The sequence below is a fragment of the Pelodiscus sinensis genome, chromosome 4, assembly GCF_049634645.1.
Source record: "Pelodiscus sinensis isolate JC-2024 chromosome 4, ASM4963464v1, whole genome shotgun sequence".
NCBI classification, from domain to species: domain Eukaryota; kingdom Metazoa; phylum Chordata; order Testudines; family Trionychidae; genus Pelodiscus; species Pelodiscus sinensis.
The window spans coordinates 18,824,372-18,849,830 of NC_134714.1; the positions used below are offsets into that span (position 1 = coordinate 18,824,372).

Sequence of the window (25,459 nt, forward strand, 5' to 3'; positions counted from 1 at the left end):
TTCGAAAGAGGCTCTTTCGAAAGCATCTTTCGAAAGAGCCTCTTTCGAAAGATCGCGTCTAGACTGTAGGCGGATCTTTCGAAAGAGCAATCCGCTTTTTCGAAAGAGAGCACCCAGCGAGTCTGGATGCTCTCTTTCGAGGAAGCCCTATTTACATTGAAGAACGCCTTCTTTCGAAAGAGGAACTTTCGAAAGAAGGCGTTCTTCCTCGTGAAACGAGGTTTACCGCCATCGAAAGAAAAGCCGCGTTCTTTCGAAATTATTTCAAAAGAACGCGGCTTGAGTCTGGACGCAGGGGAAGTTTTTTCGGGAAAAGGCTACTTTTCCGGAAAAAATCCCTGAGTCTGGACACAGCCCTAGTGTGGTTACTGAGCAATACAAGTGGTACCTAGACCACAGCAACAGTTAAGATTGAGAGACCTCTACAGCACGGGCTGGGAGCCAGCTGACTTTTAGTTCAGAAGGTAGAGGCTCCTATACTCAGCTCTAGAAGTCCCAGGTTCAAATCCACCTGGTGGTGGTTACATCTGCAAGATGACTATTCTACCAAAACAAGCCATTTTACAGTACACAACGCCTACTGAGAACATTACATTGTGGGATTGGCATATGGTTGGCCTTTGTAAACGAGAGTATAAAGCATAGGATTCATAAGACGGATTCTCAACTGGAGTAAATCAATATGGCTTCATTGACTTCAACGGCACTACACTGATTTTTTCCCTAGCTGAGGATCTAGTCCATATATTTTTTAAATAATAAAAAGTTGGGATGATTTGTGTAGTCATCCTAACACTCAAAATGCTAAAATTAGTCAAGATACACCTCTAAGGAGAGAGATTTCTTCCAATACTTGTCTTAATTCTGCTTAGGACCAGTTCCTGTAGACCTTGCTTCCTCCAAATGCCCATTGACCTTATTGTGAGATTTGCTGGAGATAGGGACAGCACAATGAGGTTTTGGTAGCTAATTGTTACTCACCTCATGTTGGAGCTATGAACTGAAATTTAGACTGAGAGCCTGTCAGCCTGCTTGCACAACTGTGTTTTCATTATGTTGGTCTTCCAACGTTTAGTAATCAATACCATCTGTAATGTAGATGTGCTTTGTTTAGAGATCAGCGGAGCAGGGGGTCAGTTTCCTCCAAAGCATATACTAATAACGTATGAAAAGACATGCTACTTCAGGGCTTCAGCCATATCAAATTAATCACATTGTGGGGTAGTGGTTTCCTGAACCCTCCCTTCAAGTTTCATGGTCACATTTTGTCCTTGGAGTGAAAGTTAATATAATAAGATGATTTGAAAAAAGAAAATCACATGATTCCCCTATGTGCACACCACACCGATTGATTTGCATTTACTTGTAAAAGAAAACACATGGTTGGTCACGGTTTTAGAAAAATAAAAAGGATTACAGCAACCTCAGACCATGACTGAAAAGAGCTATTCAACCCCTACATTGTATCATTTAGCTTCACAGCGGAGCAGATACCTAATCTAACATACAACAGGCCATCTATAATCAAAGAGATTTCTGCTGCATCACTTGTCCTGGAACTGTTGCTTAAAGAGTCTTGTACAATGATAACCCTATGCTCACTCTGCAGTGAGAAAGTAGAACCAAAAAGAATACCCACGTAGGAAAACCTTTAGGAGACTGAGTTAAATGACATCTGACAAGAGGATTTAAAGTAACTGCAATTAGGTGGCCTACAGAAAGCAGATAACTGTTACAGATACAAATGCTTTATTCTGCTTGGAACACTGCAATCTTCATGTGGTCTAGATAATAACCTACTCTGTTCTCTGAAATGGCAGAATGATTTCCAGCAGCGCTCCTACTTTACACCTAATTGTAATTCAAGAAAGTCAAGCCGCTGAATATTTCCACTGTTCTCCTATTCCAACAAGATCGTTCTACCATGAACTAGTCAGCTGGCACAGTGCATGAGAAAATTACTTTCTGAAATACTGAGCTACAAAACATTACCTTAAGTGGAATCTTTCGACAGAATTTCCAGCCACATGTGAAGTGGGTGCATATATCAGCCTCCCTCCTTTTCTTTGTTGTTTATTTTATTTTTAAGAAATTCATTCAGACTCTTGCTTGTTTGTTTTTCATAGTTCCTGAGCTGTTCAAATTGATAGATAACTCTAAATAATGAATCCCATGACTGCACTATTGAAATTATCTCAACCACCAAAATGTCTGTTTAATCTACATCAGAGTGTCTGCCTGCCTTTTGTGCCCAGATAAATCAGCTAAGCATAACAAAGTACTTCCAATATTGATTTCCAAAGATCTGAAAAACATTTGGCTTGTCTTACTGTAGCTCCATGGCTGGCAGCTGTCTGGCAGCCCTTCTGATAGAAAATAAATGTAAACCTCTTCCTCTAAACAAATAAGGATTTTATTAAAATCTCAAGGTTTTTTTTTTTTTGTCAAACACTTGTAAGACAATGTTCTCAGTGAAGTAATTACATGCTTTTATAAATAATACCTCTCATTTGTTTTCTCTAATTGTCTTTTTTATACCGATCTGAGTTAACAAAACATGATACGGGCAAAATGCTGCTCTTATTAAAGAGAGGCATGCTGGGAAAGGGTGGCAGCTTAGAAGAAGCAGAGGAGAGATGACCCAGAGATATTCTGTCTGCTTACATCATGGGTATGCCTACACTGCAGAGTTTTTCTGGAAGAACACTTTTGACCACACTGCAATTTTGTTCTTTCGACAAAAAGTTGAAAGAACAGAGGGGTTTTTCCGACAGCAGTAAACCTAGTTCTACGAGGAAGAAGCCTTTTTCTGAAAGAGCTTTTCTGGAAATAGGCATGTGTGAACAGGGAAGAGGGGTCTTTTTCCAAAGAAGAAGCCTCCAGGAAAAAGCACAGGTGCCCTGGTGGCCACTCCATCCGTAGTAATCACAACTTAAATGCGAGATAGCATCCAATCAATGTGGACACTATCTTTCGAAAAAGCAGTTCACTTTTTCGATGTGCTTTGGCTGTGTGGATGCTCTCTTTTGAAAGAAGTTTTTCCAGAAGTGTTCTTCTGGAAAAGCTTCTTCTGAAAGAAGCCTGCAATCAAGACGTAGCCTGTGTGTAGGAGGCAAGGGCCAAGGCCACAACCCCAAGACAGCTGACTAATGAGTCTTGACCTAAGACTATGAAACACTGTCTATAAAGGATAGGATAGGCTGGGGGGAGGTGCAGGGTTCAATATTCTTTTTAACTGCTCCAGAAACTACTTATAGCCTTGTTTCTGCAACAAGATGTGCATGGTCCCACCCCTGGTCCCATTCCAGTCTGTGAATCACTGTAATGGTTCAAGGATCTTTTTCTGCATGTTGCACTGCAGGGCCCATGCCTTAATTTGCTCTGCAAAGGAGCAGTATGTATTCCTTGCTGATGACAGCAATGTGTGCATAGTGCTCAGGAATCACTGGCTGACCAGTATTTTCAAGAACTGATTGGATCATTAATTAGGTCTGCACAGCACTTAAGATGCCTTCTTCCCTCTCTAAAGGTACCTCAGCACTGCAAAAGAGACCTATACCATGACTGGGGCTGGCCCAAGACAGCTCACTTGGACTCAGATCACAAGGCTATAAAATTGCAATGTTAGATGTTCATGCTAAGACTGGAGCCTGGGCTCTAAGGTTCCGAGATGGGGAGAGAAACCTGAGCCCAAATTCTACACTTCTACTTTCAGCCCCAAAGCCCAAGTCAGCTGAGCTGGACTCAGTGCCATAGGGTTTTCTTTTAATCCCAGTGTAGGCAAACCCACTCAAATTGGCTAAAACTCCATCCTCCATGTAGGCAGGGAGAGTGTTATTAGACACATAACACAAAACAAGTGACCTTTGAAACCTTCCAGGCATTTCATGGGAAAAAGAAACATGAAACAGTTTCCATCAGAGTAAAGTCATTTGCGTCTATATTTCTAAATTATATTGCAAATCTTAATACACACACACACACACACACACACACACACACACACACACACACACACACAAAGCTTTGCTGCTTTTCATTCCATTGAGACACAATAGAATAAAAAATATGTCATTCAGCAGACAAGCTATTCAATACGGGATAAAAAGAACCACAACAAGTAATATCCAAAAATTAAGAGGTTCATTAATCACAAAGTGAAATAAATAACATTATTTTAAAAAACCAAGAAAGATATTGCAACATTAGTATTAATGGTAGGGCTCCATAGCTATAAGTACATCTGTGGCAAGAAGAATAGCTGCCTGGAACCTGTTTCATTCAGAACAATCTTTCCTGGAATGCATCTTTTGGTTTTTTTTGTTAGTTTCAATATATTGTGAGTTTGGTTTTTTGCCATCCTGAGCAGTCATACTGGCTGTGCTATGCAGCTGGATGCTAATAAAATGTAACAACAAATCATTAAAGTTTGTTTAATTGTGCTGTATAAATGTCTAATGTGTGTGTGTGTGTGTGTGTGTGTATGTAAATATACACGTAACACCTGTATTCCCTTACTGTTGCATACTTTTGGTTTGAAGGGCTTTTGAGCTCAAAACATTTGCTAGTTTGCCAGTAAAGCATAAATAAGAGAGGTGTGGCAGCATTTATCCTCATAAATATATGACAGAACCAGAATAAGAATTGCCCATATATTTGTATATTATGTATTTAAATTACACATTTAAAACATAATATGCCCTTTCGAAGAAATGTAATGGAATCTTGTCCTAGGAATTAGAGACTTATGCATTTCATTTGCCTGACAATGGAGGCTTGTTCCCATTACAGTGTTTTTGATAGTGTATTGTCCGGTGTAGTCTGAAAATTCCCAAGTGATGATGTTTCCATCATTTCCCCTAGGTGACTGTTCCCCAGCCTGATACATCTGAGCATCAGGAAGGTCTTTCTAATGAATACAGCCTCAGTTCTTCCTTTCTTGTAGCCTCCACAATCAACTATCAAGCCTCAAGCACATGTTTAAATGTACTGTGACTGAACAAAGTACTTAAGCACATGCTTAAAATCCATTTTATCCCCAAGAGTTTTGCTGAATCAGGGTCTATCTTCCCTCCTATTCCCTAAATAAATCTTTGTTCTGTGGGTTCAAATTCTTAGGTCCAAACTTAGAAGCTGATCTGTCATCTTTTATTTTCCCACAAATCATTTTTATGCTGCCCTAATACAAGGAAATTTCTATAACAAAAAACTGCTGTTTGCCCACTGCAGTACATTGAAACAATCCAGGATTTTCATTTGACATCACTATATATTGAGTTTCACAATGGTAGAATTCTCCATATGACAGGTTCCAGTGTTCAAGGGATTCTGAATGATTTAAGGTCAAATAGGAAGCTTCTTCCTTGTCTGCGCGTTTTTTCTTTCACCACAATTATTTATCACTAGCAGACATACCCAGTGAAGCCTGGGGTCCTTCAGAGCAGGGGACTGGTGGTGTGGGGGGTGCAGGAGAGTTTTCCAGAGCATGGAAGAACAATGTTGTCTAGCAACACTTCCACTGCTTACTGGGCTCTTAGAAGACATTTAGGGGTAAATTAGAGCTAAATAACAGCACAGAACACTGAGAGCCAGGACTGGTGGCTGTAAACAAACTTTATGGGCCTGCGAGAAACTTGATCACAGCCATGATAAGTGGACATCCGGCTAACTAAAATCATGCTGAATCATGGATGTGGCTTAACCAGTGAGTGCTAGGCTACAGAGGTTCAACCTGTACTTCAGTAAAGACAGTAGCATAAGCAAAGGAAGGATATGTACCATAAAACTATATTCATCCCTAACACTGGATCCACAACTAATCTGTGAGCATTGGGTTGTGTCAGGTTTTCTATATGCAAAGAGCAAAGCATGTACTTACCATTCAAAATTAATTTTATATTAAGGAAAACAATAAAAAAGAAAAATGCTGTCTCTAGCAGAGAGCTTGTTAGCTGTATTTTCCTTTAAAAAGCTAGAGACCAGTTGAGAACAAAATGGCCGCTGAACTCTGCTTATGAGGAAAGTGCTTAATTAGAAATTGAAAGGCATACTGAAAGCAAAAGCATAGCAGTATCCTAGCTATATACCCCACCATTTACAGTTACTGCTTTTTTTATCTGCCATGTGAGAAATTTGTCTAAATTGCATATTGTCAGGACACTTATTGTCCAACTTGCAGAGAAGTCATCTAGTTAATCTGCTGTAAAATGAGGGACTAGGGACTCCAAGTATTTCTCTCTTCCCTTCTCTGTGAAGCATGCCATATGCCTCTGAGCAGAACACCACCACCATAGCTAAGAGATCTACTCTCTCTTTTCATTACACATTCCCTGCCTCTCTGCAGCTTAGTGCCCTTCCTTCAAAAGAGACACAAAACCAAGGTCTTCACTACTTGCGTTAATTAAAACTCCCATAACCCCTTCCGCAAAAGCAGGGACATTAGCAGTGGTATCCTGGCCAACTTCCAATGTGCATAATTACATTCTGCTTACCTAGAATGTCCCCTGGATTTGCAGGTGACTGAGGTATTTTGTGCTCTCTCTTCTGGGTGTATGTAGAGTTGCTGTGTGCTCGTAATGGGGCAGAGGTGGGGACAGGGTCACAGTCTATTCTAATGATGACTGTACTGCAGTAATGGCTGATGAAATCGTTATACTCTGACACATGGTTTATTAGGTTGTGATGCTCACTGGAATCTTTGGATGAAAGCCGCAGTGCGAAGGCCAGCTTGCAGCCTGGCTTGCCCAGCCACATGAGAGAGGAAGGGGGTGGAAAGCTACCTGGCTTCTGGGTAATAGCACAGAGAGGAGAACAATCTCCACAGACCTGCTTTGCCCCCACCCTTCATGACTGGGGTGAATTGGAGGATGTAGATCTCTCCTTCCCAGTGCACCAGCTAATTTAGCCGGACTCACCAAAGCAGAGTGTCTTACAGCAAATCCACAATTAGGTGCTGAATGTCATGTGTTGTGCATATGACTCCCAGCACCAGGCCTCCTCTCATCATCCATCCTAAATGAAAGCAGTCTTCCTGCTATTCAAGCATTGGGTGGAGACAAGGGGCTGGCTGAAGGTATCAAGCAAGGTAAGAGTGAGGTGATGGACCATTGCAAGAAGAAAGCTGAACAACTGACAATGTCACCTGACCCTCATTCAAGGGCACCAGCCTTTTGACTGTCTAAATGAGGTACAATTTTGGGGTCTGACTGGAGTGACCTCACATTCTCATTGGTGCACTGAAAGGCAGGAGCAAAGGGGGAAACTTCCCCAGGGCCTGGTGATTCAAAGGGCCCAGGACTCCTGGCTCTGGCTACTGCGGCAGCAGCAACACCTGGAGTTCTGGGCCCTTTAAATCACTTCTGGAGCACTGCACTGTGCACTCTGGGCAGCTTTGAGAGCTGCTGCTCTAGTGTGGCTCAGTCCGGGCAACACTGAGGACTGGCTGTCCCCACCCCAGCCCCTTCTGCTCGAGGCCCTGGGGAACATGAAGCAGCCCCGCCCCCCCATTGTCCAGGGGCCTGACTTTGCTGTCAGTTCCCCTGCATTCCCAGATTGCATTCGCCCTTTTTCATTTTAAAATGACCATTTTAATTTTAATCTGACAGGGAAATTACAACTTTTTTTTTCCTGATCCACCTTGATCACAGTCAGTCATGTCTTTGCCACCTGACTGAGCCTGTCTTTGGGGACCATCCAGAAGTGGCAGATAGTGTGAAACACAGGAATCCTTCTAATTAGATGAACACATCACTCCAGTGTTGTGCCATCTGTATTGTCTAGCAATTCATTTCTGTTCATTCAAGCTTCAGGCTCCTCTGTCTGAGAGACTGACACCTCAGGAACTGTTTAATAGGGATATTCCAATTTACATCTCTGCTAGAAACCTAGGGCCTGGCCTGGCCAGGTGTTGGGAATTTCCAGAGAAGTGCTGAGCACCCTCTACTCCCAGGGATCTCACTGGAGATTTTCAATACCTTCTAGAATTAAGCTGTTATTGATCCTCAAAACTGGATCTTAGTGGTGGGCCAAGCCCCTTGTGGACGTAAACTGGTATTGCTCTATTGAAGTCAATGGAGCTATTTTGATTTACTACAGCTAAGTGTGTTAGTAAAGACTCTTGTGATACAGCCAACATCTGCTAACTCATAATTGTTACCAAAACTGTCTTTTCTTGTGGTGTTCTATTACTTCTGTCTGGTCTCAGCCAAAGCCAGGCAGTAAAGAGGCCTACAAACTTTTTTTGACCCTCAGAAATGTTTAGGTTTGCTTTGCTTCAAGTTCTTGTGTCTTTTCTTATTACCAAGCACAGCTGGGTTGCCCATCCCTGCTATTAATGTCTCCGATTGTGTGATATTTATGTTGGTCGTGGTGCACTTATCTACAAGATGACTTTATTTGCCCTAGAGCTCAGATCCCAGCCTAATCCTGGATGATTATGATTTGTTTGTTTTATCTCTTTCTCAAAGATTTATACTCTGAAACTCCTTCAGTGACACTAACAAAGATTTGATAGCTTAGGTGATAAACCAGCTTTGCTTATAAGTTTGTTATAAAACTTCATTACAAATGAAATTAATCATTGTGGGTTTTAATGCAAAGGGAAGATAGTTGCAGCTGTTTGATGGACTGTGCTCAAAGAGCCGGGCAAGCTTTATATCACTCTAGTTTATATGATAATAAAAATTACGGCATAAGACCAAGGTCATATCATAACATGTAAGCAACGGCAAGGATTTTCTGGTAATACATCCCCCTGGGATGCCTACCTCAGCTTTATTACTCATTATTGTAGCCATTGTACCACTTCATATGCACTCCTAAAATATTTCAGACTCAGTTTACGTCTCTGAACAATAGACAGCATGCTGTGGATAGAAGGTTAAATTACTGCATGACAAACTTCTTGTTAACTTGGGTAAAAACTCTTCTCAAAGCCTGTGTGAATTTAGAGATTTCAAAAGCCCCAAGCATCTGCCAGGTGAGTTTTCAACTAACATTATGGTGTGGTTATTGTATATATTATCATTTATTCTTGTATTTGTCTGTTCTATCCGCTCAATTCTTTGAAATTCCTCAGGGTATGTCTATACTAGCCCCCTAGTTCGAACTAGGGAGGCTAATGTAGGCTTTTGAAGTAGCAAATGAAGCCCGGGATTTAAATATCCTGGGCTTTATTTGCATGTTCCCATCCAGGCACCATTTTTAAATCCCCTTAGTCCGAACTAACTGCCCACGGCTATACGCGGCAGTCAAACGTTAACTTGAACTAAGTCCTTAGTTTGAGTTAACTGTTACACCTCATTCCACGAGTTAACTTAGTTCGAGTTAACGTTTGACTGCCGCGTGTAGCCGCGGGCAGTTAGTTAGGACTAAGGGGATTTAAAAATGGCACCTGGATGGGAAGATGCAAATAAAGCCCAGGATATTTAAATCCTGGGCTTCATTTGCAACTTCGAATGCCTACATTAGCCTCCCTAGTTCAAACTAGGGGGCTAGTGTAGACATACCCCCAGAGACTCTAGAAATAAAGAAAATTCTATAGGGAAAAGAGAACAGTACAATTTGGCTATGTCTAGACTACGGGTTTGGTATCCTGGAAAAACTGCGCCACATCCAGGGAATGCGTCTGCTCTTCTGCTTTTTTTTGTGGAAGAGCAGATGCACTCTTTTGGAAGCCCTGTCTTCCTCCTCTCAGGAGGAAGAAGGGTTCTTCTGAAAGAGGGGGAGTTTCTGAAATTTGGCCCAGTGTAGACAGTCCAAATTTTGGAAAAACCTCTGCTGAAAAAACTATTGGAAAAAGGTATTCAAATTGTGAAGCGCAATTTGAGTACCTTTTTTCAATAAAGCCCCGTTGTGTAGACATAGCGTTTGTTATCTTCCTAAATCCTCTGTCTATGGGAAAATATATTGTATTGAAAAGCTTTGCTGTCCTCGAACTGGCAATGAATATCTCACTAGTCTTTTTGTACAGAACAAGGGGAAATGTGTTTTAATAAAATATTTCCTGTATTCATAGGCACGTGAAAGGCAATAACACAGGGTTCTCTGGAATTTGTCAAAGACAGACTCTCTCTCGTGTGGATCTCTCAGGTCAAAATGGAGTTGCTAAGCAGTGCTGCCATTACTGTATGTCTTTAAGCACTCAAGCAAAGAATGTCACTGACACCTTCAGAAGCCTTGCCCATCTAGTTAATTCTCTTTTGCAATTCCAGCAAATGAATATTATACAGTCGAGACTTGAACCAGAGTTTCCAGACCTGATAAATGCAAGCCGTTGAACCATAAACTTAAACAGATGTTTGCACGTGTATGTTTTGCTCACAGAAGATAGCTGTGTTTCAAAATGTAGCTTATAAAAACATGGGGGATAAGAGGTTTAAACTAGAGTAGGAACTTAATTACAGCTAGAAAGGGCACTATGTCCTCTACAAGTCTAAGGACTAGGAGTTCAACATTTTGATGTTGCTAAATCAGGAATCTATTAATGCTGCAATTACTTCATTAACCAAAACAATTGTGCTCCTCCACCTCCAAGTAGTAGTCCAAGGAGATGCAGTATTACAACACTATAAAAGAAGCATGTTGTGTCTTTCTTTACATATATTGCATATTGCAGCGCGGATCCTTATTATTAGGGCCAGATCTCAACAAATATAAAAGGGTAAAGTTCCTCAAACTATGCCAGTTTATACAAGTGGAAGACAATGGTTTGCAGTTTAAAAGGAACATGACTGTGTTCAGTTAATCCTGTGAGGTAAAATTTATTTTATTTCACTTCTCGTCAGTACGAACAAAACAGAAATTGAACAGATTTAAGAGCTTCAGTCCCCAAAGGAAGATGAAGTATACGCCAATGTGAGGAGCTTTACAAGAAGCACATAAAGCAGATTAGCAGAGAAACTTGATACTGGCATTGGTGAAAATGCACATCACAGAAGAATCATGGCATCACAGAACTTTAGATCACATGATTAAGCTTCCTGTGTGGTAACAGTTGAGGTTGTGACCATTTTTCTGCAATTACCCAGGAGCAATGTAAATGCATGGCAGCATAGAAAATCTTAGGGCTAAATCTGCAGTAAATGCAAAAGCAAAGGTCCCACAAATTAAGTTGTAATGGAATAATGAAGGCACTATCTGTCTGATGGCAAACCTTCCCTCTATCTATTGTGCCTACCCATTACCTGCTTAAGGATATAATATATTTTTAATGGTACAGGTGCTAAGACAGCCTCTTCCACCTTCCCAGTGAAGAATCAGCTAGAGGACATGAAACCCGTGATATATATATTTCACCTGACTTGGGGTCCCAGTGCCAGATCCTCTGCTGGCAAAAACCATTGAGGTTCTGGGCTCCTGTTGCTCCCTGACCTTGTGTTCACAAAACATCAGTAACAATAGAGTGTGGAGTCCTTGTGAAGACACAGAGCCCCACTCAAATTCAGTGTGAGCACTTATAAGTGTAGGGAGCCTAGCCTAGAGAGATCAGTTGTGCCATTTTCCCCTATGGTTGCCCAGGTTTAACATTAATTTTTAATACAGCTAGTTTAGCTAGCATGGCCATACTTTTTAAGTCTTACCCTTCCCTCTTGCCCTCCATATTCCTACTTGGATCCATCTAGTAACGATCATTGTTTTCAGTGTGCAAAAGCTGCAGGGAAGGGAGAGGACCATATATAAAATGTAATCCACTAGAAGATTTACCTGGCATTGTTCAGGTCCTTAACTTTTTTTCTTTTTAAATAAAATTAAACATGCTGCTGTTCCATTTAAATCATTACTCTGCGGTGGGGCTGGGGATGAGAGGTTCAGAATGCAGGCTTCTCTGGGGAGGGAGTACTGCCCCAACCATCTCTTACTATAGCAGTTTGGGCCTGGTGAGAAGTGCTTCTCCATGGCCGTGGCAGCTCCAGTGGGTACAGCTCAGGGAGGGGTGCATGTCTTCTGGCTGGGGCAGATCCAGGTTCATCTGCCCCCATGTGTCCTCGCCAGAGTGAGGAATGCAGCAAACTGTGCACTTTTCCCTTGCTCCCTGATGACGGGGAACAGCCAGCAATGTTCTCGTATGGATCAGGGTAAGGGGGTAGCTTCAGCCCCACCACCCTCCCTAAAGAATACCTGGGGGAGGCTCAGGGGTGGCATAGTTCCAGTGGGGGATGGGCACACCCCTAGCTAGCTTCTTTTACCTGCCTGGTGATTCTATCTCTTTTTCTGTATGGTTTTCTGAGACGCAATCTCATTCCAGGCACATCCCATTTTCCTGGCACAACCAAATCCTTACCTTGCTTTAAGTTATGATAAGAGGAAGCTATATACCAAATTTGGTGGTCCTAGCTCTTACCATTTAGAAGGAGTTCTTGAACAAATAGACATCCAGACAAACTCTCAAATATACAGGAGACTCCCATCCTATACCTAAGAATTCTTATAGTAACTTCTGTTTGCCATCCAAAGATTTAACATACCAAAGTGCTTATTACAAGATATGAGGGTCAAACCCTACTGATGCCTTGTCCGCTTATTTTCAGACTTTAATAACAACAATGAAACTTGATTGAACAGCTTGACATTTACAAATAGGTACTTGTTAAAAACAGTTCCTCCCAACTTAATTAACACTAAAACCCTTTAGGTGTTCCACCAACTACATTTTAAAACAGCTGTCCTTTCCCCTGAAATTGAAGTAAACTAGAAGTAAGCTTCTATAAAACCAATGGACTATGACTTCTTCCAAGCACTACTATAATGAAATGTTACTGCTGTAATATCCAGCTAAATAAAGACTGGTGAGCTGGATAGGCCAGCTGCAGTAGCAGATGCAGACAGGATCATGGGCTTTAAACAATGCTATCGCTGAATAAACACAGACTAGGAGATAACATTTCTACACCTCCCCAGTTTCCATGAAATTAGGTTTTGTTATTCTAAATCCAAAGCTGATAATCTTCTCAGTATAAAATGAATAGCAGTAATTGTTCCATAACTGGTATCATAAACCGCCATTACTCAGGAACATTTGGGATTTTGTGGCACACGGCACTGAAAGTTACATATTTAAGGAGACTGTACATTTTGGTTAGTGATAGAAGGTCACTGCTTATATTTGCAAGACACTACGGGTTTCTGCCCATATGCTGTGCTTTATATAATTGTTAACACATGATATGAACGCAGTGAGCCAAATCTGGAATCCTTACTCATGGAAAAACTCCCATTCATGCCTACTTAAAATGGATTAAAGAATTCAGGATCTGGCCTATTTATAGTACAAACACAATTAAGTTTAGTAGAACTGGTCAGACAAGAGAATTTCTATTCTACGGGATATTATAAGATTGGAGGAAATTTACTTTTGTTCCAAGTTAGGAGAAAATTTGAAATCTCAGAATTTTTCATGGAATATTTCATTTTTGAATATAAATGTTTCATTTTTGATAAGTTTGAAAAATTTCACTTTGACTTTTATATACTATATAAAATAGACTTTAATCTCTTTAATCTGGCAACCATGGGAAACAGGGTTTGCCAGACTAAAGATTTTGCCAGACCAGAGAAGACATGGGGGGGGATGGCAGCGGGACATTTACCTGATGCTTCTTATCCCCCACCACTCACAGGCACGAGTGGGACATTTCTCCTGCTGCTATGGGGAAAAGCCTTCAGCAGAATGTTGCTATGTCCACACCTCCAGTATCCCGGAAAAGCTCTGCCACGTCCAAGGATCGCTTCTGCTTTTTCAGAACAGTTTCTGAAAATGCGGACGCATTCTTTTGGCATCCCTGTAAACCTCATTCTACAAGGAATAAGAGATGTTCTGGAAGAGGAAGTTCTTCCAAAATTTGGCCCCGTGTAGATGGGCCTAATTTTGGAAAAACCTCTTCCGAAAAAAAAGCAGAAAAAGATACACAAATTGTGGTTCGCAATTTGTGTATCTTTTTCCAATATAACTTCGCAGTCTAGACATAGCCCATGTTGCTACGCTGCTGTTCCCCAAGTTGAGGGTGCCCCATCGACTGTGGTACTTCTCACTGCAAGGAGTAAGGGAAATTGATGGGAGGAACTCTCCCATCAACTTCCCACTGTGCGGCCTCCCCAAAAAATCGATGTAAGATACGTCAACTTCAATTACACAATTGTCATATCTGGAATTGCGTCTCTTATTTCGATTTTCTCTGCCAGTGTAGGCCTGGCCTAAGTGTCAACACAATTTGGGCCCAGTCTTACTTTCTACACATAGTTTCTGTTCCCACTGATGTTAAAAGATGCTTGGCCTTTGGGGTCAGACCCATTTTATGAATTTCTCATGTTTGTTGTCCTTATGACATACTTTGATTATGCTCTTGCAAATTGCACCAGTTCTATAAGACCCAACATGGTTTAGCATCCATCCATATCTATCCAGCTGTAAGATCTAATTATAATAAATATGGGCCAGATTCTGATACCCTGGCTCATGCTATATTATAGCATCTTACACTTCGGGCTGTCTCATTGAAATCAGCAGGACTGCCCATAAAGTAAGGTACTCAAACAAGTGGGGGGTGGAGGCTAGCACATTCTGTGTGCCCTATGTGTTTTATGGATGCTATTTGGCAAGCATATGAGCATATTACATGCACGTATTATAGTAGCTAAATCACCACAAATCCCCTATGTCAACTCATTTCTATTGCATTGAGGGAGACTGTGCTCTAACCTCAGGTAAATACTGAAGATGACTGTGACGGAGTTTTCTGGGTGCGAGCACCTCGCCCCTTCTCCCCCAGCTGACCCCGGCCCTAGTCTCGGGAGGGGGCGGGGCCCAGCGTACCCACCGTCTGAATTGGACTCTTTGGTTGCCCCACCCGGGGTCTTGGTAGTAGTGTCTAGTTGCAGGGGCGATCACCCCCCAGCTCCCAAGGGACTGGGGGGGCTCGGTGACCCCTTCGTCGGCCTTTCCTACTCCTCGACTTGGCAGAGTAGGAGAGGGTTGTGGCGGGGAAGGGGAAGGGGGAGTGGGGGACCCGGGCCCTCCCTCACCTCCGGGTCCCAGCCCGAGGCCCTAAGTGGAGGTCAGCGACCGGTTGTCGCCCTCCATGGCGGACGGGGCTGCGGCCCTCAACTCGTCCGCCCACAGGCGCCAAAAGGGTCCCGCCTCGGGCTTCTTCCACTCCCCGCTGACTTGTCCCGCTGGCGGAACAAGTTCAGGGTCACTCACCACGCCGGAGTTGTCGGGCCCGTCCCAGGGTGAGCCGCCAGCTGCCGAGTCCATCTCTCCGGGTTGCCCCGAGGGCTGGGGTTTTGGTGCTCCTGGATGCCAGGGCGCCCGCCGTTGCGCTCTCCCCCCTCTTGCTGGGACACTCCCGGCTGTTATAGTCGCCGGGAGATGATGTCGGGGCGGTAAGCTCCGCCCCCCTTGTGCCCCCCCCCCCCCCCGCGTGGCGGTCCCGTCGCGCTCCCGGGTGCTCTGCTGGAGCGTCATTCGGGGCGGCCGGGGCGGCGGCTTCCTGGCCGCTCGTGCTCCGCCCCGCCTCCCGCTCCCCGCTCTTGTCGGCGCTGCGGGGCGTCCAGCCCTCAGCGCCGCTGCCTCTGTGCGCTCGGCAGCCGCCGCGGCCGCTTTTCCCGCCGCGGGGGGGGGGTTCCCTCCCGGGTTCAAGTGCGGATCCCGCCGGGTCCGTCACACACCTCCCCCCTTTAGAGAGGCGGGTTCCCGGGTTTGGTTGTTCCCCTATCCAGGAAAAGAAGTCCGCGTTTTGGTGAGTAATCTCTGGCCGGTGTACCACGTTAAAGCAGTACATCTGTAGAGCCAAGTACCATCGCATTATACGCGCATTTATTTCTTTCATTGAATTTAACCAAACTAAGGGTGCGTGATCAGTCACCAACTTAAATTTATTCCCCCATAAGTAATACCGTAGTGTGTCGACTGCCCATTTCACCGCAAGTGCTTCTTTTTCAATCATGGCGTAGGCCCGTTCGGCTGGTAACAGTTTTCGGCTTAGGTACAGGACCGGCTGATGCCCGCCCTGCTCCTCTTGAGCTAGCACCGCTCCGAGTCCCACCTCCGAGGCATCTGTATAGAGGATGAAAGGTTTATCAAAGTCTGGCTGCCTCAGTACCGGGGCTGAGGCCAAGCTTTCCTTTAACGTTTGGAAAGCGCGTTCGGCCTGTGGGTTCCACTGAACACTGGTTGGTTCCGCATTCTTTATCAGTTCGGTCAAGGGGGCAGCTAGGGAGGCGAACTGCGGTACGAATCTCCTATAGTAACCCGCCAGCCCCAGGAAGTGGCGGACCTGTTTTTTTGTTGTTGGGGTCAGGTAATCTTTCAGGGCTTGTATTTTGCTGTAGATTAGCTTCAGCTTGCCCCGCCCCACCATGTAGCCTAGGTAGGAGACTTCCCATTGTGCAAAGTGACATTTTTTTGGGTTGGCCGTGAGGCCCACCTTACCCAGTGTTGTCAGTACTGCTTCAATGTGGCTTAGATGATCCCTCCACGTCCGGCTGTAGATGACAATGTCATCTATGTAGGCGGCGGCGTACGCCTGGTGGGGTGCCAGGACTCGGTCCATCGTCCGCTGGAAGGTCGCGGCCGCCTCATGGAGTCCAAAAGGCATGGTCCGAAATTGGAACAGCCCAAAGGGTGTTGAGAAGGCTGTCTTCTCCCGGGCCGGGGGGTCGAGAGGGATTTGCCAGTACCCTTTAGACAGATCCAATGTTGTTATGTATACGGCCTGTCCCAGTCGCTCCAGTAGCTGGGTGATATACTGGACCGTTACACATCCGGTGGTCGGCGTCCATTCCCAGCCTTCCCTCAGGAGGTCCAGGATCCCTCGGGGTCGCCGTCCATACAGCAGCTCGAATGGTGAGAATCCTGTGGAGGACTGGGGGACTTCCCGTACTGCAAATAGGAGGTTGGGGAGCATTAGGTCCCACTCCCGGGGGTCTTCCTTTACAAACCGGTGCAGCATGCCCTTAAGTGTTTGGTTAAATCGTTCCACCAGGCCGTTGGTTTGGGTAAACCGACGTCTGTAGCTGTTTGATCTTCAGCATCCTACAGAGCTCTTTAATGACCCGCAATGTTACATTCGGGCCTTGGTCCGTGAGGATGGCCTGAGGAAGCCCGACTCGCGAGAAGATCCGCAAAAGCTCCTGGGCCAGGGTAGGGGCCTTGGTGTTTCGGAGGGGTACTGCCTCCGGGTAGCGGGTGGCATAGTCTATCACCACCATAATGAAGCGGTGTCCCCTCCCCGATGGTTCTAAAGGTCCAACCAGGTCCATGGCTACCCGTTCGAACGGGACGGCCACCACCGGGAGGGGTACCAAGGGGGCCCTCGGCACCCTGGCCGCGCCGGTTTTCTGGCATTCGGGGCAGGATGCGCAAAAGTCCTGCACGGCCCGAAAGATCCCTGGCCAGTAGAACCGTTGCAGCACCCGGTCCAGGGTCTTCTCGCGCCCCAGGTGTCCCGCCCAGGGGTTAGCGTGTCCCAGCTCTAATACTTCCCGGCGAAATAGGGTGGGGACCACCAGCTGCCTCCGCTTCTCCCCCCCCTTTCCGTCGTGACCCAGTAAAGTCGATCTTCCCATATCTGGAATTGCGGGCCTTGGGCGGGTCGGCCTGGGCCTTGCTCCGTCCCTCTGGTCGCGGTCGTTTGGTCCCAGGCATTTTGCAGGGAGGGATCCATCCTCTGTTCCGTTAGGAAGTCTGGCTCCATCCCTACCTCCAGACAGATTGCTCCTCCGCGGGACTCCCTGTCCTGCCCCTGGCTTTGGGACTCCACTGCTCGCCCCTGGGGTGTTAGGGGGTCCGGCTCTGCAGCAGGGCCCCGAATCCGGGCCAGTCTCGTCCTATAAGGAGGGGGTAGGGCAGGTCCCTGGCTTTCCCCACTTCCCATAGTAAGTCCTGGCCACCGCCGGTCAGGTGTACTTGGGCGGTGGGGTAGGCGCGGACGTCCCCATGGACGCAACGCATCCAGACGGGTTCTCCTTCCGGTTGACTCTGGCGGACGAGGTCAGCCCTGATGAGGGTCACGGATGACCCGGAGTCGGCCAGGGCCTTAACTGGCTGCCCTTCCACCAACATCTCCCGGATGACGCGGTCCCCGGTACCTGTCGTCTTCGCCGCGGTCCCGGCTGGTTCCCTCTGGTTCAGTGTGCAGTCCATCATGGGGCAGTCCCGTTTAAAATGGCCCTCCTGCCCGCACTGGAAGCAGGGCCCCCGGGGTCCTGGTCATGCTTCCCTCTGGGTCCGCTCCGCCGGCTCTCCCTCTTCAGTTCTCTCCGGCCGCTGGGGCGGCCAGACCGGGGCTAAATGAGGGACATTCTCCCTTCCTCGACGTGCCCCGGGGGGTTGTTCCCGCCCTCCGGGTTTCCCCAATGGCCGGGACCCTCCAGTCTTTTGGCCTGGTAGTACCTCTTGCCGGCCCCCGCCCTCTTCTTGCTCGGCCAGCAGGTGTGCCTCCATCAGGGCCACCGCCTCTTGGAGGGTTGAGGGTTGGTTCCTTCGGACCCATCGCTGCCCGTCCCGGGGCATTATGTGTAGGAACTGTTCCAGGACTATCATTTCCGTGACTTGAACCCCGGTCTTTTGTTCCGGTTCTAGCCATCGATTTGCCCACTCCCGCAACTGCTGGGCCACCGCTCGTGGTTTGTCCCCGGTCTTGTACCCTTCTTGCCAGAACTTCTGTCGACAGGTCTCTGGGGAGTGTCCTATTTGGTCCAATATGGCTTCGCGCACTTTGACATAGTTCAGGGCGTCCGGAATTGCTAGGCTCCGATAAGCCAGTTGGGCGGGTCCGCTCAAATAGGGGGCCAACAAGGTGGCCCACTGCTCCGGTGGCCAGCGGGCTGCCGACGCCACCCTCTCGAAGGTGGTCAGGAATGCTTCGGGGTCGTCTTGGGGGCCCAACTTGCTAAGACATAGGGGGAGATTGGGTCCTTCCCCGGCTCCTCCTGGTCCTCCCGTGGTGGTTCCCCATCTCTTCTCTGCTGTCTGCCGCCACTGGTTCTGTTGGGTGGCCATTTCCTGAATCAGTAGTCTTTGATGTTCCTGGAATTGACTCGTCAGTTGTTGGACCAGCTGGGCCTGGCGCTCTTGCTGGACCTGATTCTGTTGACGTTGGTTCCCCTCGAACCATTCTAGAAATTGCCGGGGTTCCATTGTTCCTTCCGGCTCCGCACCGTACTCTGGGGAAATCGTCCGGTTTTCCTGGTCTTGCTCGTCTGTGGGAAACAATGTTTATACCCACATTCTCCACCAGTGTGATGGAGTTTTCTGGGTGCGAGCACCTTGCCCCTTCTCCCCCAGCCGACCCCGGCCCTAGTCTGGGGAAGGGGCGGGGCCCAGCGTACCCACCATCTGAATTGGACTCTTTGGTCGCCCCACCCGGGGTCTTGGTAGTAGTGTCTAGTTGCAGGGGCGATCACCCCCCAGCTCCCAAGGAACTGGGGGGCTCGGCAACCCCTTCGTCGGCCTTTCCTGCTCCACGACTTGGCGGAGTAGGAGAGGGTTGTGGCGGGGAAGGGGGAGTGGGGGACCCGGGCCCTCCCTCACCTCCGGGTCCCAGCCCGAGGCCCTAAGTGGAGGTCAGCGACCGGTTGTCGCCCTCCATGGCGGACGGGGCTGCGGCCCTCAACTCGTCCGCCCACAGGCGCCAAAAGGGTCCCGCCTCGGGCTTCTTCCACTCCCCGCTGACTTGTCCCGCTGGCGGAACAAGTTCAGGGTCACTCACCACGCCGGAGTTGTCGGGCCCGTCCCAGGGTGAGCCGCCAGCTGCCGAGTCCATCTCTCCGGGTTGCCCCGAGGGCTGGGGTTTTGGTGCTCCTGGATGCCAGGGCGCCCGCCGTTGCGCTCTCCCCCCTCTTGCTGGGACGCTCCCGGCTGTTATAGTCGCCTGGGGATGACGTCGGGGCGGTAAGCTCCGCCCCTCCCTGCGCTCCCCCCGCGTGGCAGTCCCGTCGCGCTCCCAGGTGCTCTGCTGGAGCGTCATTCGGGGCGGCCGGGGGGCGGCTTCCTGGCCGCTCGTGCTCCGCCCCGCCTCCCGCTCCCCGCTCTTGTCGGCGCTGCGGGGCATCCAGCCCTCAGCGCCGCCGCCTCTGTGCGCTTGGCAGCTGCCGCGGCCGCTTTTCCCGCCACGGGGGGGGGGGGTTCCCTCCCGGGTTCAAGTGTGGATCCCACCGGGTCCGTCACAATGACACTTGAGGCACTGACAAGGACAAGACATTAGAAAATTAATGAAATTTACACTAATGTTGCCTTTAAAAGGTAAAATTTGCTTATTATATTTAAAAGTGCTATGTAAACATGCCATGTCAATGAAACTATTCTGCAGGAATTCACAGCTAGTGTCTCAAGAGCGATACAGATTCCATCTGTACTATCTCTCAGGGACCCATTGCTGCATTTATAAAATCATAGAAACACAGAGTTGGAAGAAACCTCAGAAAGTCATCAAGTTCAATCCCCTGCTAAATGCAGGATTAGTCCCAACTAAATCATCCCAGTCAGGGCTTTAAGCTGGGACTTAAAAACCTCCAGGGATGGAGATTCCACCACCTCCCTAGGTAACCCATTAAGTGCTTCACTCCTAGTTTTTCCTAGTATCAGTGTTAAAAACTGTATTGACTTCATGGAGAGTAAGACTGGGCCTAAGCACAAAGGAAAGGCTCTCAGGCTCTCTGTCTCATATCCCTTCTGTTTGCTCAAACCAAGAGGTCTCTATCTCTTTTGTAAAATCCTAATCTGTTGCTGAGGAGAATGGTTAAAATGCTATAAACAAAGAATTAGTGGCTTTTAATTTAAATAAACAGGAGGAAGCAATGGGGCAGGAGAGATAGATCCTCTCTTTTCACATGGATATCCTCTAGCAATCAATTTTGGGAGAGACACCAGGAAAGGATACCTGAAGAGTAAATAGACTTGCTTACCCTTTGGACCAAACATGATAGCTTAGCTTTTAAGAACAAACCCAGGGGAACATTTGATTCCTTTCTTGGCATCCTATTACATTGTTGCAAGCAGGGCGTTAGTGTTTACAATTGCTTATAACACATCACCAAACAATTAAAACTACTTAAATTAGCATGATGGATTTGTAATGAATTTATTTAGAGAAGTGATTCATGCATAGATCCTTCCCAGATATCAGTTACCAGTATCAGAGGCAACATAAGTCACTCAGAAAAAGCAGGGCTGTTGCTGTCTTGGAGAGAAATCTTATGGCTGAAGAAAATATTGTGAGATAAGGGGCATTTTTATATATCTGTGTGCCCCAGATATTTCCTGAATTCCAGTTACTCAGCAGTATTTCTGCGTGCACAAAAATATTCTCCCCTATAAGCCCAGTATTACTTGTTTGATCATGCAGCAAAATCATAATCCTGAAGGGTGGTGTGACATCACACTTTGTTGCCATGGAAATGAATATGACATCACAAACTCAACATTGCATCTTCATTGCAGGATGAATAATAAACGGAATCCTTTTTAACCACTGCTTTCCCAGGTGTGTTGAGACCAAGGATACATGAGCATAACCAACAGGCATTGCAATCTCACAGGTTAGAATTTTTTTAGGGCATTTTACAGTTAAATCTCAAGAGTTCCTGGCACTGCCACTGACTTCGTGTCACCCTTTGAATCCAACTCCCTTAAGTTCCAGTCCAATAGCTTAGAAACGGAATTATCCTTCCTCTCGAATAAACCAGCTAAACTGGGTGAAACGAATATTAATAACAAAGTAAGGTCCTGCCCCACTGTTCTAAAGGTTGCAGATTCTGGCCCTTGAGCTCACTGAAGAGTAGATAATAATTCTTTCCTCCATCACACTAGAATATCAATAGTCTCTTTGTCACCATTTCTATCAGTCAAGCACACTAAGGTCAATGCAACTTTCAGCCAATAACGTGTGTTTTACTGGAAAGGCCAAAGACTTACTTATATATATACACACGCACGCACAGCACAGAAAGACTGTTGGAATGCAAGCTTCAGTCAGCATACAAATGGACTTCTGTAGTGATTTGGGGAACCCTGTATAGTGCTGCTACCCTGAGAGAGTACAGTAAATCACAGGTTATCAGTTTCTTTCTGAATTACATCAAGGAGCCATGCAGCGTTGCCAATCTAAGAGTTTGCTGTAGACTGCTATTCTCTCCCTCTGATGCTGACAAGGCCTGCCAATACTGTTGTTTTCTTCTAGAGGATAACAACATTTCTGCTCATTCTTAAATTGTCATAATTATTTTTAGTAATTTATCAGGCTTGCAATTTTCTCTGCTTTATCTTTATTCACAGAGAGCATATTTGTTCCTTTCAAGGACATTCCCTTTGCTGTCAGGCAATAATAGGATCAAATCAGAGAACGCGCAGAACCTTTTTCTTCTTTGCAATTAGCAAGCAGACCGAAAATGGAAATAAAGCATCTTATTTATGGCTTTCTTTCCTCCATTACAAAATCCTTCAGACACACCAGACAAAGCACTTTTAGCACGTCGCATAATTATCATTGTGTGTCATGAAATGATGGAAATGTATCGAAGAGCTGCAGTATCAAGCAGCTTTACCTCATGGTTCAAACGGGGAGTAGCTAGAAACAAAGAAAGCCAATGTAGGGCTTAGGTTCTGCATTCACCATCTCCTCACAGGTCCAGCTTTCAAGAAGAGCACAGCTTTAGATTTTCAAAAAAGCCCAACACCCTGTAGTTTCAAGTGAGACCTTCCTGGTCATATTGCCAAGAGTTTGACATCCAATGTGCTGTGATTGTCTGAAAAACTAGTTGCCTGTTTGGGTGCCTTAAATGAGATCAGAGCTCTTTAGAAAAACCTGGCTTCAGTGTCTTAGGGTATGTCTACACTACCCCCCTAGTTCGAACTAGGGGGGTAATGTAGTCATTCGGAGTTGCAAATGAAGCCCGGGATTTGAATTTCCCGGGCTTCATTTGCATGATGCCAGCCGGCGCCATTTTTAAATGCCGGCTAGTTCGGACCCCGTGCCACGCGACTACACGCGGCATGGACTAGCTAGTTCGGATTAGGCTTCCTATTCCGAACTAGCTGTACGAGGTGGAACGAGGTGTTTTCTCTGTGTGGATATTAATTTTAGTTTAACTTTAAGGATAGTTCCATTTATTTGTAGTAAAACAAGAAATGATGTTCAAAAACACAGCAAGGGTGAGTAACAAAGATCAGAGGTGAATTCCTGATCCTACTTAATGGAAAATCCATTAGGGAAGAATTTCACCTCAGAGGTGCAATTTCTGAAACTCTAACTTACATTGAGTAGCATCTAATTCCACAAGAGATCTTCCTGGTTTTTACTGACCCTGCTTATGGCATAAGACTGGTTCATGTGTCTATTTCACCATGTCACTTATATGGTTCCCATCATAGAACTGTCTTCACATACTTCAATGCATTTATTCTCACAACACCCCTTAGAAGTAGGGCTGTGCTGGTATCCCCATTTTACAGATGGGGAATCGAGACCCAGAGAGACTTAGTTCCCTGCTTTGTTGCAGATTTCCTCCATGACCTAAGTCCCACACTAGCACTCTAGTCCTTTATCTTCCCAGGAGCCTTAAAATCTTCAGCCTAATGCTATCTCGGCTGAGCTACATCAGTTAACAAGGGTAGAACCTCAAAATCTAATGAAAAGTGAATTTATTTCCATCTGGCTCTACTGAGGCAATAATTTGTCACCCCTCTCCTGTTCATAGAACAAGGTGTACTCCTTTGCAGCAAGCTTTCTCAACCATCTGCCCACCAACTTAGAGAAAAGCTCAGCTCTCTCAAATTAAGCAAAGCCTGGGTGTTTTTTTCTTTCCTGTGTCCCTCCCTAGTGGGATGGTTGCCATTCTGAGTAATGATCCTCCTCTTTAATTTCTCCCCCACTTCTGCAACAACAAAAGAAGAACCCTGTCCACAAATCAGTCAGCAAAACAAACAACTTTTTGTCTGTTAGGCATGATTAACTGCGTTTTATGTTTGCTCCTTTTTAGAAAAAAAAGATGTGGTTAAGCACTCGAAGCTAGTTCATCATTTATTTTGATTTGAGAAGTCGTGTAGAGAGAAGGTTACTGAAGATAAAACCAACCACCTCTGCAAAAGGCTCCATGCTTCTCTAAGTGTAATTCAACTGAGTGGGACAGCAAATCAGTCAATAGTCAATCAGTCAAATGGCGATATTGATCTCTGACACATTCCTCCACGGCAGTAATATCCAAATGAAATGATGAAACAAAACAGTTCCCTTTCAAAATAAAAAAAAAAATCCACTGCCACAGACTAATTACAGTAAAAGCAGACGTTTGTGGTTCTTCTTGTAACTCAGCTGTGTGACATAGAGCCAATTGAAAACGGTGGGTTGAGTGTAGAGAAGAGCCATTGTGCAAGTGAGTTACCTATGTTTATTTTTAAATGCTCAGTTCTCCAGAGAGATGAATCAAAGTAAAAAGGAAACTCAAAATAAGCCAGCAAGGAATTCTGTAGTGGGCAATGTACCTTCAACACAGTGGTGTTCAACACTGGTAAATATATTTAGTGTCCTGGTAAGTTTCACATGGACACTGTCTATTTTGGGAAAGGACTTCAGAGTGATGGACAGCACTCATTTGCAGAAGCTGCAACTTGTCTCTCCCAGAACTGAGGGCATACAGGGGCCACAAAACTGGCTTAATCAGCCTCTGGGGAATATCTCTAAGATAAGGAGAACTTCTGCAATGTCATATGGCAATAGGGATTCCCCACCTACCCATGTCATGCTCCCACTGGCAACCAGCATGCAGATGTGTAGTCCAGGTCAATACACAGTGTAAGTCAAAACAGACCCTAGGTTTGCTTTAGCGTCAGAGGCCATTCTAGCTAAAGGCAAGAAAGATAGTTGACAACCACAGCAGATGTGACCCAGCCATCTTTCCATCATGATGTCCGGTGGCCAGGCTAAATTATAGTGGTGTAGAGGGCAGCCTATCGAAGTGTTGTTAGGTGGCAGACTGTGTTTAACAGCCTTTGCCTAGTTTATACTTCCACAGCCAGCTTTACCCCCCAATCTCTTTGCAGTGTAACATGCTTGGTCACAGGCCAGAAAGAGAGCTAGTGTGATTAGATGGCCGAGACCTAGCCTATGCTGGTTAGGGTCTGCTCTGCATAGCTGAAGGAAACCTTGATGCCATTGCTGTCCATGAGTTGACAATCTTTTCTTTTAGCCAATTCTATTATAAACCAGTAATAGAGATGTAGCCGTGTTAGTCTGGTCTTGCTGAAACAAAAGACAGGACTTTATCACCCCTAATATCATTATCTCATAGACACTACCTCCTCTCCCCTCACTCTTCCCTCCTCCCCCGTTCTAAAATCTGATTTGTCAATTTTATATATGTTCACTTTTTTTTTTATTGTATCCCTTTGGTATATATTGTCATGCTAATTTTCTTCCACTATTTGATCTGAGGAAGTGGGTCTGGCCCACGAAAGCTCATCACCTAA

The 25,459-nt window shown here is 45.8% G+C and overlaps 1 long non-coding RNA gene across 1 annotated transcript; it reads left to right on the forward strand.

Annotated features, from left to right (window-relative positions):
* Nucleotides 1–21,067: 21,067 nt before the first annotated feature.
* LOC142828951 (uncharacterized) lies at nucleotides 21,068–24,274 on the forward strand. Its single transcript, XR_012903127.1, has 2 exons — nucleotides 21,068–21,534; nucleotides 23,974–24,274. It is a non-coding gene; the product is annotated as an uncharacterized LOC142828951 (long non-coding RNA).
* Nucleotides 24,275–25,459: the final 1,185 nt, after the last annotated feature.